Here is a 17,609-nt window from a genome sequence, read left to right on the forward strand (position 1 = left end):
AAGATGGCCTCGGCCCCGTAGACCAGGAAGAACGGCGTGAAACCCGTGGCTCGGCTTGGCGTTGTCCTCAGGCTCCAGATCACCGAGGGGAGTTCCTTCATCCATCACTTGCCGAATTTGTTGAGGTCGTTGTAAATCCGGGGCTTGAGCCCTTGTAGAATCATGCCGTTGGCACGCTCTACTTGCCCATTCGACATGGATGAGCCACGGCGGCCCAGTCCACCCGGATGTGATGATCCTCGCAAAAATCCAAGAATTTTTTGCCGGTGAACTGGGTACCGTTGTCGGTGATGATGGAGTTTGGAACCCCGAAGCGATGGATGATGTTGGTGAAGAACGCCACCGCCTGCTCGGACCTGATGCTGTTCAGGGGTCGGACCTCGATCCACTTGGAGAATTTGTCGATGGCGACCAGCAGGTGCGTGTAGCCCCCGGGCGCCTTCTGCAAGGGACCGACGAGGTCCAGACCCCATACAGCAAAGGGCCAGGTGATGGGTATCGTCTGCAGAGCCTGAGCGGGCAGGTGGGTCTGTTTCGCATAGAATTGGCACCCTTCGCAGGTGCGGACAATTCTAGTGGCGTCAGCCATCGCCGTTGGCCAGTAGAAGCCTTGCCGGAAAGCATTCCCGACAAGGGCTCGAGGCGCTGCATGATGGCCGCAAGCCCCCGAGTGTATTTCTTGCAGGAGTTCCTGACCTTCGGCGATGGAGATGCATCGCTGGAGGATGCCCGAGGGGCTGCGGTGGTAGAGCTCCTCCTCATCGCCCAGCAAGACGAACGACTTGGCGCGTCGCGCTACCCGACGAGCCTCGGCTTGGTCGAGGGGTAGCTCTCCTCGGCGGAGATATTGCAGGTACAGGGTCTGCCAATTTCGATCAGGCATGGCCCCACTCTGCTCCTCCTCGACATCCAGTGCCTCGCCCTCGGGGGCCGAGGGTACCTCGGGCTGAACCGAGGACGCCTCGGGCTGGGCCGAGGGTGCCTCGGGCTGTGCCGAGGGTCCCTCGGGCTGTGCCGAGGGTGCCTCGGGCTCGGGCGTGTCGTCGATCTTGACGGAGGGTTGATGCAGATCCCGAGAGAAGACGTCCGGGGGAACCGTTGTTCGCCCCAAGGCTATTTTAGCCAGCTCGTCCGCGGTCTCGTTGTAGCGCCGAGCGATGTGGTTGAGCTCGAGCCCGTAGAACTTGTCTTCCAGGCGCCGAACCTCATCGCAGTAGGCCTCCATCTTCGGGTCGCGGCAGTGGGAGTTCTTCATGACTTGGTCGATGACGAGCTGCGAGTCACCGCGGGCGTCGAGGCGTCTGACCCCTAGCTCGATGGCGATCCGCAACCCGTTAACCAGAGCCTCGTACTCAGCCACATTGTTGGACGCCGGGAAATGGAGGCGTAGCACGTAGCGTAGGTGCTTCCCGAGGGGCGAGATGAAGAGCAGGCCCGCGCCGGCTCCTGTCTTCATCAGCGACCCGTCGAAAAACATGGTCCAGAGCTCCGGTTGGATCGGAGCCGTTGGCAGCTGGGTGTCGACCCATTCAGCTACGAAGTCCGCCAACACCTGGGACTTGATGGCCTTCCGAGGAGCGAACGAGATCGTTTCGCCCATGATTTCCATCGCCCACTTCGCGATCCTTCCCGAGGCCTTTCGGCACTGGATGATCTCCCCCAGGGGGAAGGATGACACCACAGTTACCGGATGAGACTCGAAGTAATGTCGCAACTTCCGCCTCGTCAGGATCACTGCATACAGCAGTTTCTGAACTTGTGGGTAACGGATCTTGGTCTCGGACAGTACCTCGCTGACGAAGTAGACTGGCCTCTGAACGGGCAATGCATGCCCTTCTTCTTGTCTCTCGACCACAATCGCGGCGCTAACCACCTGAGTGGTCGCGGCGACGTAGACCAAGAGGGCTTCTCCATCAGCTGGGGGCACCAAGATAGGCGCCTTTGTAAGGAGCGCCTTCAGGTTCCCGAGAGCTTCCTCGGCCTCAGGGGTCCAAGTGAAACACTCGGTCTTCCTTAAGAGGCGGTACAGAGGCAGACCTCTTTCGCCGAGGCGTGAGATGAAGCGGCTCAGGGCCGCGAGACATCCCATGACCCTCTGTACGCCTTTTAAGTCCTTGATGGGCCCCATGCTGGTGATGGCTGCGATCTTCTCCGGGTTGGCTTCGATGCCTCGCTCGGAGACGATGAACCCCAGGAGCATGCCCCGGGGCACCCCGAAGACACACTTCTCAGGATTGAGCTTGACTCCTTTCGCCTTGAGACATCGGAATGTCACTTCAAGGTCGGAGAGGAGGTCGGAAGCCTTCCTCATCTTGACCACGATGTCGTCGACGTAGGCCTCGACTGTGCGACCGATGTGTTCGCTGAACACATGGTTCATGCACCGCTGGTACGTCGCGCCCGCATTCCTCAAACCGAACGGCATGGTGACATAGCAGTACATGCCAAAGGGCGTGATGAAAGAAGTCGCGAGCTGGTCGGACTCTTTCATCCGGATTTGGTGATACCCTGAGTAGGCATCGAGGAAGGATAGGGTTTCGCACCCAGCGGTGGAATCCACGATTTGATCGATGCGAGGTAGAGGGTAGGGAACCTTCGGACATGCTTTGTTGAGACCAGTGTAGTCTACACACATCCGCCATTTCTCCCCTTTCTTCCTCACAAGCACAGGGTTGGCAAGCCATTCGGGATGGAATACCTCTTTGATGAACCCTGCCGCCATTAGCTTGTGGATCTCCTCGCTTATCACTCTGCGCTTCTCCTCGTCGAATCGACGCAGAGGCTGCCTGACGGGTCGGGCTCCGGCCCGAATATCCAGCGAGTGCTCGGCGACATCCCTCGGTATGCCGGGCATGTCCGAGGGACTCCACGCAAAGACGTCGGCGTTTGTGCGGAGAAAGTCGACGAGCACTGTTTCCTATTTGGGGTCGAGCCCGGAACCAATCCGGATCTGCTTGGAGGTGTCACCACTGGGGTCGAGTGGGACGGCCTTAACCGTCTCCGCTGGCTCGAAGTTGCCGGCATGGCGCTTCACGTCTGACACCTCTTTGGAGAGGTTCTCCAGGTCGGCGATGAGGGCCTCGGACTCGGCGAGGGCCTCGGCGTACTCCACGCACTCCACGTCGCATTCGAACGCGTGTTTGTACGTGGGGCCGACGGTGATGACCCCGTTGGGGCCCGGCATCTTGAGCTTCAGGTAGGTGTAGTTGGGGACGGCCATGAACTTCGCGTAGCATGGCCTCCCCAGTACCGCGTGGTAGGTTCCTCGGAACCCGACCACCTCGAACGTCAAGGTCTCCCTTCGGAAGTTGGAGGGCGTTCCGAAGCAGACGGGAAGGTCGAGTCGTCCGAGGGGCTGGACGCGCTTCCCTGGGATGATCCCATGGAAGGGCGCAGCGCCTGCCCGGACGGAGGACAGATCGACGCGCAGGAGCCTGAGGGTCTCGGCGTAGATGATGTTGAGGCAGCTGCCCCCGTCCATCAGGACCTTGGTGAGCCTGACGTCGCCGATGACGGGGTCGACGACGAGCGGGTATTTCCCCGGGCTCGGCACGTGGTCGGGGTGGTCAGCTTGGTCGAAGGTGATGGGCTTGTCGGACCAGTCTAGGTAGACTGGCGCCGCCACCTTCACCGAGCAGATCTCCCGGCGCTCTTGCTTGCGATGTCGAGCCGAGGCATTCGCCACATGCCCACCGTAGATCATAAAGCAGTCGCGGACCTCGGGGTACTCTCCTGCTTGGTGATCTTCCTTCTTGTCGTCGTCGCGGGCCCTGCCACCCTCCGCGGGTGGTCCGGCCCTGTGGAAGTGGCGCCGAAGCATGACGCACTCCTCGAGGGTGTGCTTGACGGGCCCCTGATGATAGGGGCACGGCTCCTTGAGCATCTTGTCGAAGAGGTTAGCACCTCCGGGGGGCTTCCGAGGGTTCTTGTACTCGGCGGCGGCGACAAGGTCCGCGTCGGCGGCGTCGCGTTTCGATTGCGACTTCTTCTTGCCTTTCTTCTTGGCGCCGCGCGGAGTAGACGCCTTGGGAGCCTCTTCCGATGGGCGGCCCTGGGGCTGCTTGTCCTTTCGGAAGATAGCCTCGACCGCCTCCTGGCCAGAGGCGAACTTGGTGGTGATGTCCATCAGCTCGCTCGCCCTGGTGGGGGTCTTGCGACCCAACTTACTCACCAGGTCGCGGCAGGTGGTGCCGGCAAGGAACACGCCGATGACATCCGAGTCGGTGATGTTGGGCAGCTCGGTGCGCTGCTTCGAGAATCGCCGGATGTAGTCCCGAAGAGACTCTCCCGGCTGTTGCCGGCAGCTCCGGAGGTCCCAGGAATATCCGGGGCGCACGTACGTGCCCTGGAAATTGCCGGCGAAGGCTTGGACCAAATCATCCCAGTTGGAGATCTGCCCCGGAGGCAGGTGCTCCAACCAGGCGCGAGCAGTGTCGGAGAGGAACAGGGGGAGGTTGCGGATGATGAGGTTGTCATCGTCCGTTCCACCTAGTTGGCAGGCCAGGCGGTAGTCCGCGAGCCACAGTTCCGGCCTCGTTTCCCCCGAGTACTTTGTGATAGTAGTCGGGGGTCGGAACCGGGTCGGGAACGGCGCCCGTCGGATGGCCCGATTGAAGGCCTGCGGACCGAGTGGTTCGGGCGAGGGACTCCGATCCTCCCCGCTGTCGTAGCGCCCCCCACGCCTGGGGTGGTAGCCTCGGCGCACCCTTTCGTCGAGATGGGCCCGACGGTCGCGACGGTGGTGCTCGTTGCCGAGGTGGCCCAGGGCCGCAGGCGCGGTGTCGCGCGTGCGCCTGGTGTAGACCGAGGCTTCCCGCATGAATCGGGAAGTCGCGGCATGAGGTTCCGAGGGGTACCCCTGCCTTCGGGAGGCAGAGCTCTCGGCCCGTCGGGCCGCTGCGCCTTCCAGGAGATTCTTGAGCTCTCCCTGGATTCGCCGACCCTCGGTGGTTGATGGCTCCGGCATCGTGCGGAGGAGCATCGCTGCGGCTGCCAGGTTCTGACCGACCCCGCTGGATGCGGGTGGCGGCCTGACCCTGACTACGTTGGCGACGCGGTGCTGGAGACCTTGGGTCAGGTGACGCATTTCTCCGGCCGGGGGTTGGCCCGCCCATACCTGCCCGACGTCTCGACGGATCGGCTCAAGCGCTCCTGCTCCCTCGTCGAGCCTGGCCTGCGCCCCGCGGACTTGCTCGAGCTGTGGGTCGTGACCCCCGCCGGAACGGGGACCACAGCTAGCTCCCGCGGGATGTGGGCGCGAGGCACCGGCCTAGGAAGATCACCGTCCTCCGGCATGCCAAGATGGTTGCCTTCGGAGGGATCCCCTAGCTCGACGTGGAAACATTTGCGGCTTGGGCCGCAGTCCTCATCGTCAAGGCTGCGGCTACCGTCGGAACAGTCGGAGAGGCAGTAGTCACATGCGGTCATGAAGTCCCGCATGGCACTGGGGTTGCCAAATCCGGAGAAATCCCAACAGATGCTGGGATCGTCATCTTCCTCGGACCCAGAGGGCCCGTAGGTCGAGACGTCCGTCAATCGGTCCCAAGGCGACCGCATACGAAACCCCAGTGGGGTTGCACTCGCCTCAACGAGAGTGCCCGCCAAAGCGAGGTCGCTAGGCGGGTTGAGGCCGAGTCGAAATGACGTAGGATGGGAATTAGTCCGTACCTTTTGGTCGACGAGGAGCGACGTAGTCACACCGGGGACTGGTTGCACCGTCGTCTCAGGTACAAGGGCGACGTCCTGCAAGCCCTCCGCGAGCGCGCTGGCGTCGTCTTCTTGCTCGGGGTCAGTGCGTCGCGGGGGGACGGCGCTTGCCTTCGTCTCGAACGCGAGGTCGACGCCCGGCGTGCCTTCCGTCGGGGCGCTGGGAACGTCGATTCGCTCGACGACCGATGAAGCGCGGCCTCCCGCTTGGCCTTGGTTGCCCCGCCTCCTCCTCCGTTGGCGGGGGAGAGGACGGGGCGAGCTCGAATGTTGTTCTTCCACCCCGCGGGGAAGATGCCGTCGATTCCGCCGCCGGCGGGCGGGTTGTCGGCCGCCATTGCCGTTGTCGCGCGGCGGTGGAAGGAGTATCATGTCGTAGCTGCCGTCGAAGGACATGAACTCAAGACTCCCGAAACGGAGCACCGTCCCGGGCCGGAGAGATTGCTGGAGACTGCCCATCTGGAGCTTGACGGGAAGCTGTTCGTCAGCACGCAGCAGGCCCCTACCTGGCGCGCTAACTGTCGGCGTTTCGAGACCGGGGGGTCCCTGAGCCGACGAGTGAGTGTGCCGCGTGCCCCAGCCCAGATGGGTCGAGCGCGTGGGCGAGCGCGAAGGGGGGAGAGCGAGGTGGCCGGAGACGGGCGTGAAGAGAGGTGGAAATCCCGCGGCCTTCGTGTTCGTCCCGCGCCCAGGTCGGGTGTGCTTGCAGTAGGGGGGTTACAAGCGTCCACACGGGTGAGGGAAGCGAGCGGCCCCAAGAGAGCGCCTGTCCCGTCCTCGTCCCGCGCGGCCAACCTTCTCTAAGAAGGCCCTGGTCCTTCCTTTTATAGTCGTAAGGAGAGGATCCAGGTGTACAATGGGGGTGTAGCAGAGTGCTACGTGTCTAGCGGAGGGAGAGCTAGCGCCCTAAGTACATGCCAATGTGGCAGCCGGAGAGATCTTGGCACCCTACTGGCGTGATGTCGCGGCTGTCGGAGGAGCAACGGAGCTTGGCGAAGGGACAGCTATCGGAGCGGTCGAGTCTTTGCTGACGTCCCCCTGCTTCCGTAAGGGAGCTGAGAGCCGCCGTCGTCACAGGGCACGCGGGGCGCCATCATTGCCTATCTGGTGGAGCTAGCCAGATGGGACACCGGTCTTGTTCTCTGCGGCCCGAGTCGGCTCGGGGTGGAGTGATGATGGCGCTCCCTGTTGACATGGCGGGCCCGTGCCCGAGGCCAGGCGACGTGGGGGCTCCTCCGAAGCTGGGGTCGAATCTGTCTTCCGTTGCTGAGGCCGAGCCCGAGCCCCTGGGTCGGGCGAGGCGGAGGTCGTTCGGCAGAGGCCAGGGCGGAGTCCGAGCCCTGGGGTCGGGCGGAGCGGAGTTCGTCGTCTTCCGGGTCTTAGCCCGAGTCCGAGCCCTGGGGTCGGGCGGAGCGGAGTTCGCCGTCTTCCGGGTCTTAGCCCGAGTCCGAGCCCTGGGGTCGGGCGAAGCGGAGTTCGCCGTCTTCCGGGTCTTAGCCCGAGTCCGAGCCCTGGGGTCGGGCGGAGCGGAGTTCGCCGTCTTCCGGGTCCTAGCCCGAGTCCGAGCCCTGGGGTCGGGCGGAGCGGAGTTTCCTATGGCGCCTTTGGCAGGGCCTGACTGCCTGTCAGCCTCACTCTGTCAAGTGGCACTGCAGTCGGAGTGGCGCAGGCGGCGCTGTCCTTCTGTCAGACCGGTCAGTGGCGCGGCGAAGTGACGGCGGTCACTTCGGCTCTGCCGGGGGGCGCGCGTCAGGATAAAGGTGTCAGGCCACCTTTGCGTTAAATGCCCCTGCGACTCTGTCGGTCGGTGCGGCGATCTAGTCAGGGTTGCTTCTTAGCGAAGGCAAGGCCTCGGGCGAGCCGGAGATGTGTCCGCCGTTAAAGGGGGGCCTCGGGCGAGACGGAAACCCCTCGGGGTCGGCTGCCCTTGTCCGAGGCTAGGCTCGGACGAGGCGTTATCGAGTCACTCGTATGGACTGATCCCTGACTTAATCGCACCCATCAGGCCTCTGCAGCTTTATGCTGATGGGGGTTACCAGCTGAGAATTAGGCGTCTTGAGGGTACCCCTAATTATGGTCCCCGACACCTGTTTAGACTGCGGATGAATTATCAGGTTTCAAATTAAATCGAATCAAATCTGATGCAAATTTTGTCATCGGTTTTGTTTGATTCGACCTATTCATACCTCTTTTAGACCTAGATTTCAGAACCCAAAATATCTACATGTTTATTTTGTTAATGATTTGGAAAAAATAGAGAAAATATCTGATGGAGACATATCCTCTCCGCCGTTCAAACTTCAGCCATATCCAAATCATCAAAGCAAATGTCCATTTTCCTTACGTAACTTATCTTCCTTATCCTATCTCCATCGCCCCATTTCCTATCCTCCCAGCCGATCCCCTCTCCCTCACGGCGCCCTCTCCCATGGCCGTCGGCCCTCCCCGCCATGGACGTCGCTCTTCCTTCCTACAGTACGTCAGCGACCTCGTCTCCCTCCCTTCCCGTGGACGCCTGCTGCAGGAGTTGTTCCTCCCCTGCGCTCGCCTAAGATGGCCGGACTCGCCCATGATGGCTTTCCCCTGTCGATGCTGTTCTTTAGCCGCCATGGCAGTGCCTCCCTGCAGCAGTCCGGTGACCGGGCCCTCCCCTTCCCACGTCATGCTGGTGCCATGTCTTCTCCCTCACCGGCCAACCTCGCCAGCCACCAGGAAGGTGTCTCCCTCTCGGCAGCTCCCATGGCCACCATCAGCCCTAGCTGCGCTTGCCCTGGTTCCAGCAGCTCGACGCCAGCCCCTCTCAATCTTCCATCGCTGCCGCTCAGCTTGTCCCAGATATATTGTATGTTCCTCTATTTTATTGTGGTAATTGTGCTTACATTAGGTGGTGTTGAAGCGATGCAAATGGTAGTTAGTGTTTTAAGAAATTAACCAGTTAGTTTTGTCGATGTGCTCGGATGAATATATGTGTGTGCATAATGTGTTTAAATTGATTCTTTGTTTGCATAATGTCAAAGTAGGTTCAAAATACTAGATTATGTGAAGTAAATGGATTCATGGCTATAAAATAGCAGAAATCTATATATGCGATTAGAAAGTGTCAAACACATGATAAGTGTAGAAAGTATATATGAGTAAATTGAATGTTGGCTGTTTGGACTTGCTATTTGGACTGTGTCTAGTTTTAGTATCCAGGTAGTTGAGTGAAGTAAACATTGTTTTCTGTAGAAATGTTATATATAAAAGTTGTAGCTCACTTCTTTATCTTGGTTGTGTAAAAATTGCATGACCATAGGTTTAGTAGTTTAGGAGTTATGATTTTTCAAAGTCCAGTCTCAGAATCTGCCCAGATTCTGTACTGATTTCGAAAATAACCTTGTTTGCCCAAGTTAAACTTAGAATCAGCTCTTAGTAATTATAGGAGAATTGTAGTACTTTTCTTAAGCTTTGCAACAAATTTTGGAGCACCAATTTTGGTGGTCTATAAGTCAGGTTATGGCTGTTTGAAATGTGATGTTTGAAGCTGTCAAAATCTGGACAACAATGCTTGTTTGTATTAACTGACTTCGATACACATTGAATCACCTTGAGATGATTATAAATGAACTGTAGACAATTCTATTAGCTTTCTAAAAAGTCTAGGATCACCTGATTTGGACTTCTAAAACTCCAGTTATGAATTAATGAAGTAAGTAGTCGAATTCTGTCCAAATCTGGACAGAAATTGCGTTTAGTACTGTTTGACATTTCTAAATGTCGAATCTCATGGTGATGATAATACCAAAATTTTAGAGGACTTTATAAGCTTTTCAAAAAGTCTTAGTTTACTATTTTTGGATGAATATTGTGTAAGTTATGAATAAAACAACTAGCTCTACAACTTTCATTTAATCAAGCGTGTTTCTGCTTTATCTTGCTATGCTCTGACCGAAGCTTTAGTTTTTGTGCGACTGGTATTTCTGTGTTCTGCAGATCATTTAGCTCAAGTAATTGGTAGTTCAAATGTCATAATGTTTGGTTTGAGATTTCTATCCGTGGATGGTTCGTCTGGCTTATCTATGCTTTTAGGTGCTTCATCTGGCTTATCTATGTTTTTGCGCTCTCGCTTTTGCATGTGTTGCAGGATGTTGACAATTGGAAATCCATGTAGCAAATAAATGATTTTGGAACTAGGGACAGGTCAGAGTCTAGAGCATGTTCATTCCACGTATGTTGGTTTTGTGACTTGTTTTCGGTGATTTCAGATCTGAATGGCTGACATTCTGTCTCCATCGATATTTAATAGTAAAGCAAGGTTTGTGACCTGGATTTATTGGGTGCTGTAGACATTGGAGGTGGATTTTCCTCAATTGGAGATATTGACAAATTGGAAAAAATGTGACTTGACCTGTGCTGCAACAACCTTAAACTAGGAGGGGCTTCTAATTCTTCATCTCTACCAACAGTCCTCTCCTGTTACTTTTTAAACCAATAACTTTTTCAAGTTTGTGCAGATGCACACATCCTTGAGCCAAAATAGAAAAAAAATCATAGAAGAGTTCTTTGGTAAATATAAATTGTGCACTCATAATTTTGCAAGTGCATCTATGGATACCTTCACTTATTCCTAACGGATGTCTTTCAGGCTGTCACGTGATTCAAGAGTATTAATGATATACAAAAGTTTGCTTTATGGCAAGTCAAGTAACCACCAATTTTGGGCAATGACAGGGATGTGCAGTGGTGGTCTCTTAAAAGAATTTTGTGTTCCAGCGTAGCTATTTCCACTGCAAACTATCAAATCATTACAAACTGGTGAGTTGGCACTGCTGCTGCCTGCGTCCGTCCATTAAATAATGTGCATGAACTGGAACAAGCAACTTGTGCACGAAAGAGCATTACTTGAACAAGCAGCTTGTGCATGAATGAGTAATACTGTAGATGATTGGTCATATTATAAATAAAGCACATAAGTCCTTGGTTTTAGCATTTTTAACTCCCTCTTGACGGGTGCAGGATTTCACTATCTGTTTATTTTTGAAGGCATTCCATGGCTTCCACTAGTTGAGTCCCCATGATAACCAATCCTTGTTATCATATACTTCTTCAAGTTTGACGTCAGCAACGTGGTCATGGTGACCGGCGGGAGGAACACCGGGCGTGTAGGAGTGATCAAGAACTGGGAGAAGCACAAGGGCAGCTTCGAGGTCATCGACGTGCTGCTTGGAGGCTTTTGCATGCTATTTCTAGTTTTCTCTTATTTGTTGTACAAGAAAACATAGAATGGAATTCAAATTTGGTGGTCGCAAAAGTGTGGAGACTTGAATTCATATAAAGTTAGGCTTAACATTAGTGCAAAAAGTTGTATTTTAGTTTTGATTTAGAGTACACTTATGTATGCCTTGTTTGACAATACTTATTTATGATATATTGAATGGTACCTATTGTAATCGTCTATTATTGTAGGATATTCGAGACAGTTTGATAAATACTTTATGACTTATAATGTTTGTTTTCTCTACGGTTCTTTAGAAGTAGTGTCTTAAACAAAAACCTAATTCAAGACGATTTATCGGACAAAATGACTTAAACAAATACCTTTTTTCAGACGGTTATAAATTAAAAATTGTCTTATATAATATCTTTTAAGACGGTTTACAAACATCTTAAATGTGGGACATCTTTTACGAATCCATCAAATTTGGACACTTCATAAGCGTCTTAAGAACTGAAAATTAACCGTCTCATATAACATGTTTTGTAGTAGTGTTCCACTGCACTCCGATGAACGAGTAACTTCTTCTAAGTTCATCTTAGTACTCTTATTGCCTTTTACTCTTAGTTGAAGATTTTTGGTGAGGCAATGGGGTTACAAGGGCCAACATTGATCCCGTTTTGGTGCTTGGTGCCAAAGGGGGAGAAAATAAGGCCAAAGCAATAAATGGATCAGCTACCACTTGTGAATTTTGAAAATAGTAGAGTTAGAGTTTTTGTTTGTCAAAAGACTCTTGTTTGTCTCTTGTGGGGAGAAGGCTTAATTATGGGGAAAAGGGGGAATTTTTGAATACTTGGTCAATTTCTCGTGAAATATCTATCTTTATGTTTCAACATGTGTGTTTGACTTAGAGATAGGAAATTGAGTTTGATTTATAAAAACAAACCAAGTGGTGGCAAAGAATGATCCATATATGCCAAATTTGATTCAAAACAAAGTTGAGTTCTTATTTGAATTGATTTTGTACTTGTTCTACTTGCTTTATGTTGTGTTGGCATAAATCACCAAAAAGGGGGAGATTGAAAGGGAAATGTGCCCTTGGGCCATTTCTAAGTGTTTTGGTGATTTAGTGTCCAACACAAGTGCCTAAGTGTCAAATGGTGGACAAAGTACAAATCAAGTATAAAGGTATGTTTCTCAAACTTAGTACATTGTTTTTAAGACTAATATATTGTGTCTAAGTGCTGGAAACAGGAGAAAACAAATTGGAGAGACATAGCTTTGTTTCAGCCAAAGCCAGCGCTGTCCGGGTGCACCGGACAGTGTCCGGTGTGCCAGGCTGGCTCAGGCGAACTTGGCGCTCTCGGGAATAAATTAACGGCGTACGGCTATAATTCACCGGACTGTCCGGTGTGCACCGGACTGTCCGGTGAGCCAACGGTTGGCCGGGCCAACGGTCGGCTGCGCGATCTGCGCGAGACTCGTGGACGAGCCAACGGTCGGGAGGGGCACCGGACTGTCCGGTGTGCACCGGACAGTGTCCGGTGCGCTAACGGCTCCAAGGCTGCCAACGGTCGGCTTCGCCAATTAAGGAAGGAAATCCGCACCGGACAGTGTCCGGTGCTGCACCGGACTGTCCGGTGCGCCAGGCGACAGAAGGCAAGAATTGCCTTCCCTGATTGCTCTCAACGGCTCCTAGCTGCCTTGGGGCTATAAAAGGGACCCCTAGGCGCATGGAGGAGTACACCAAGCATTCTTTGATCACTCTTGATCACTCACACTCCATTCTTGCGCACTTGTTCGACATTCTAGCGATTTGAGCTCTGTTCTAGTGTGCTAGTCTCTTGAGCTTAAGTCTGGGTCTTGTGTGTGCGTATTTGCTGTGATCTTTGTGTCTTGTGTGAGTTGCTAATCCCTCCCTTACTCCGTGCTTCTTTATGAACATCTTTGTAAGGGCGAGAGACTCCAAGTTGTGGAGATTCCTCGCGAACGGGATATAGAAAAGAAAAGCAAACATCGTGGTATTCAAGTGGGTCTTTGGACCGCTTGAGAGGGGTTGATTGCAACCCTCGTCCGTTGGGACGCCACAACGTGGAGTAGGCAAGCGTTGGTCTTGGCCGAACCACGGGATAAACCACTGTGCCATCTCTGTGATTGATCTCTTGTGGTTATTGTGTTTCGCTAAGACTCTTCTCTAGCCACTTGGCAATACTGTGCTAACGCTTAACCAAGTTTTTGTGGTATTAATTTCAAGTTTTACAGGATCACCTATTCACCCCCCTCTAGGTGCTCTCACTGTGGCGCGGTCGGTCCGAGCCCAAGGTCGGGCGAGGCGGAGACTTCTCCTAAGGCCGAGGCCGGGGTCGGGCGAGGACGCGATTCCTCCTGAGGCCGAGGCTGAGGCCGAGCCCTGGGGTCGGGCGAGGCGAAGACCTCTTCCCGAGGCCGAGGCCTAAGGTCGGGCGAGGCGGAGCTTCCTGTTGCGCCCGAGGCTGAACTCGGCTGTTGTCAGTCTTACCCCGGGGGGTGGCACAGCAGTCGGAGCGGGGCGAGCGGCGCTATTTTCCTGTCAGGTCGGTCAGTGAAAGGGCGAAGTGACTGCGGTCACTTCGACCTTGCCGACTGAGACGCGTGTGTCAGGATAAGGTGTCAGGCGATCTTCGCATTGAATGCGTCTGCGATACGGCCGGTTGGTAAGGCGATTTGGCCAAGGTTGCTTCTCGACGAAGCCTGCCCGAGCTGGGCTTCGAGCGAGCCGAGGGTGTGCCCACCGCCTGAGGAGGCCCTCGGGCGAGGCGTAAATTCGTCCGGGACTACTGTTCCCGCCCGAGGCCGGGCTCGGGCGAGGCGAGATTGTGTCCCTTGGTAGACGAGGTCTTGACCTGAACCGCGCCCATCAGTCTTTGCAGTTTGTGCTGAGGGTGTTTACCAGCCGTGTTTTAGGAGTGTTGGGGGTACCCCTAATTACGGTACCCGACAAAACCATATAAATTCCACTTTTTGCCCTTCTTTTATTTCAGTTGCACTAATGTTGTGAGAATGCTAAGGGTTATTTTAGTCCTCTTATGATTTACTTAATATGTTTTGAATAGTTTTAGTCCCTATAACCAAATAGAGTAGAAACTAAATTTTATATTAGTCTTCTAACTAAACTTTAGTCCCTAGACTAAAGTAACCAAACGAGGCATAAATGAGTCCCATCTTGAGAGATTATAGTGAATAAGATATAAGACTTGATACATTAGTTTGTATGAAGAGATTTATTAGATGTATCTAATACTTGAAGAACCACAACGTAGTATTTAGGTTCAGTTAGGCCTTGTTCGGTTAATCCCGTTACCCATGGATTGGATGAGATTGGAAAAAATTCTAGGTGCAATTTAAGTTAGACTATCTTAAATTTAGCTAAATTCATACTCAAAATATATATAGCATGAAAATGCATTTCATTATAATGATTATATTAGTCTTTATCTAGAATGTCATGTATTAGTACTCATTATTTGGTCAAATTTATAGTTTGGTCTAGCGAGTACTAGAATATGTAAACCGGTTTCTTGTTATGATTAATTCATGTCTAGCGAAAGAGCGTATCACAAACAACAAAGGTTTAAAAGGAGTTCGTGCATGGCCTCATGTCATCTTCAACCTTGAAACTTTACTTTCTCTCTTCATTGGCAAGAACAAAAAACAATAATAGGAGTTTCATTGTCATGGAGGGGGTGCCATAAGACCCACCACTTCTGCCTAGCGACACACAATAGTCAATTACTCCCTTCCTCATGAAAATGATGTAATTGTAGCATTCAAATGTTGTAAAAAACTAATTCTACATTTGCACATTGGTTTGGTAAAATGTAGTGTAATATATTGACATGAAAACGTACAAAAAATGATATTAATGACATTGCAATTACAGAAACCAAAAGTGGTTAGAATAAGATATTTTTGTTTTAAATAAAAAAACGAAAATACGACAATAATGATCATGCTAAATCACAAATAGCCAACTTTCCTATTTTGATGAAAAAAATAAAATGAACAGTGACATATATACTGTCTATTTGTTCACTAGTATGTCCTCTAAAACGACAAGTGCGTTCTTTATGGATGAAAGTAGTATGAATTTATTTTGATCTATTCTTCGAGCTTCACCGTCGTGTTTTATTTTGAAAAATAAAATGTGAAACTACATTTTGATCGACTAAGGGATGTCTGAATGCATTAAAACTAGTAGTTAGTTGACTAAAAATTAGTAGTAAAATTAGCTAGCTAACAAACAACTACCTAACTATTAACTAATTTACCAAAAATAGCTAATAGCTAAACTATTAGCTAGAGTGTCTGGATAATCTGACTAATTTTAGCCACTAACTATTAGCTCTAGTGCATTCAAACACCTCTAAATTATTCTCATTATGATTGTCTTGATACTCAGAATATGTTATTGGCTAAGTATGGAAAGCATTATGAGCACATGTTTTTTCATAAAGACCACGATCAAAATCTACCAGTAGTACCGATTTTGGAGCATATTTAGAACCATCACCAACGGCATGTGATGGTCATGTCACTAGTACTACACGTCCCGTATTTGTTTGTGCGGTGGTGACACGCGCAAACCCATAGTGTTTTAGTTGGCAAAAAAAACATAACATGCGCTAAGTTATTCTTAATCTCATGGGATTTAGTTGAGAACTTTGGTCATGATGACTGATGAAACATAGCCCTTGATGTTGCCTTGCCTCCTACATGATCTTGCATTTGTTTCTTGCCATTGTTAAATTATACAAACGGTATACAAATAAATCATTTAAAAGTATTTTTAAAAGAACAAATTCAAGGCCAATGTTGCATGGTTAAATGCATTATTTCCATTCATGTTGTTCACGACGTATTTGTAATATTATAAAATATGCTGTTGACTAAGTATGGAAAGAGTTTAGAGCCAGCACACATTTTTTTTTCTTTCAAAAACGGCCGTAACTAAAACCTGGTGCCAATAACTAATTTTAGAGCGTATTTATCACCATTACTTGGATGAAAACGGTTTCGGAATTTTTCGGAATTCCGGAAACCGTTTTCGATTTTTTCCGATCGGAATCGTCGGTATCGGTATTTCTCGGAATCGGAATCGGTCATCGGAATTTTAGATCGGAATCGGTATCGAAATCGGTATAGCCCTTTACCGACCGTTTTGTTCGGTTACCGTTTTGGATCGGAATTTACCGAATTCAAAATTCGGAATTTACCGAAACTCATGGCCCAGCCCAATTTCTAAAATCTAAATTCACAACTCAGACGGCCCATGGGAGCAAGCAGCCCAGCAGGCCTCCACAGCTCATCTGTCGTCGGCCACCACAGTCCACTTCTAGTCTTTCGTTGCCCTCGCCCAGGCACAGCCGCCGCACGCCTGCACGGCACAGCAAGCACTGCATAGCGACACCGCCCACCGCCAGTCGCCACTGCTCAGCTCGACGCTCCATGGCGTGCCCCTAAATCCCGTGACGGTGTGACTCATCTTCCTCCTCTCCTCTCTGCCGGACCACGGACGGACGAACTGTCCCCAATGCCCCAATCCAGTAAGTAATCTGTAATCCCTAATACACGCACAGACTGCCGGACGCACTCATGCACGCACAGACTGCCGGACGCACTGAGCCGCCATGGACGCACTTCAGTCCTCCTCCTGTCGCTGCTCTTCCTCCTCACGCGCCCGACGCATCCGTGGCTTGCTCGATCAGTTCATATGCCGGTCCCGCCGTTCTGGTTCTGTTCTGGTTTCGGGATTGAAGTCTGCTTCGTACCCTGGAGGCTGGAGGCTGCAGTTTGCACATGGCAAATGTGATCCAGTGACCTCATTATCCAGACGCAATCGCATCGCTATCAATGCCTCGCGCTTGACGACGCTGCATTGTTTGACCTTTTTGCTATAAAGCATGGAAGTAGAACACCGTAGTCCACCGTTCAAGCTACAGGAAACAAATGGTAGATATTTTTTATGCGCAGAAAATGCTTACCAGTTTTTTTAATGATTAGTCACATTGATGCTTTACTGAGTGCCATATCATGGGCTTTAAAGTATGTGGGGGTGTTCATATAAAATACTACGGAGTAATAACACATATCCAAAACATGTGTTATCTAAAACAGGTGTTTGCTCAAACAAAAATCCGATAAAAAAAAGGAAAATGTGAAGGTGTGATCTACTCTAATGTCACAATTTTTATTTGCAGTGATACGCTCTAATGGCTAGTGAAGGTGAAGCTTCACCTCCATGAAAGCGTATGTTTTTTATATTGATATAGTTACCGATTGTATTTTAGATTCCGACCGATACCGATGTTTTTTTTGTACCGAACTTCCGTTTTCGATGATTCCGAAATACCGATGTCGTTTTCGTTTCCGAAATTACCGTTTCCGATTTCGTTTCCGATAAAAAATATGGAAACGGTAACGGTTTTAGTGTTTTCCGATCGTTTCCGACCGTTTTCATCCCTAACAAGATTTCATCCCACACCATATTTTACTAAAGCTGAAAACACTTTCCTCCAACCCAAAAAAAAAGAGACCATCCCCGCGGTTACCACAGGTGTAAACGCCTTTCACGAGGGGCAAACGTGGGGGTGCCCCTAGCAAGCGACCTGTCCGAGCTGTCGCCTGTCGGTACCACGCCTAGCAAAGCAAAAAAAGTAATAAAAGGGCCCGC

The 17,609-nt window shown here is 51.4% G+C and overlaps 1 long non-coding RNA gene across 8 annotated transcripts; it reads left to right on the plus strand.

Annotated features, from left to right (window-relative positions):
• Window positions 1-8,019: 8,019 nt before the first annotated feature.
• Window positions 8,020-11,181, plus strand: LOC100193692 (uncharacterized). Of its 8 annotated transcripts, XR_004851899.1 has the most exons (5): window positions 8,041-8,181; window positions 8,310-8,548; window positions 9,830-10,251; window positions 10,331-10,500; window positions 10,729-11,181. It is a non-coding gene; the product is annotated as an uncharacterized lncRNA (long non-coding RNA). The 8 variants fall into 8 exon arrangements; XR_004851897.1 differs by having other exon boundaries at window positions 8,310-10,251; XR_004851898.1 differs by having other exon boundaries at window positions 9,830-10,500.
• The last annotated feature ends 6,428 nt before the right edge of the window (window positions 11,182-17,609 follow it).

This window comes from Zea mays, chromosome 8 (genome assembly GCF_902167145.1).
Source record: "Zea mays cultivar B73 chromosome 8, Zm-B73-REFERENCE-NAM-5.0, whole genome shotgun sequence".
Taxonomy (NCBI): Eukaryota; Viridiplantae; Streptophyta; class Magnoliopsida; order Poales; family Poaceae; genus Zea; species Zea mays.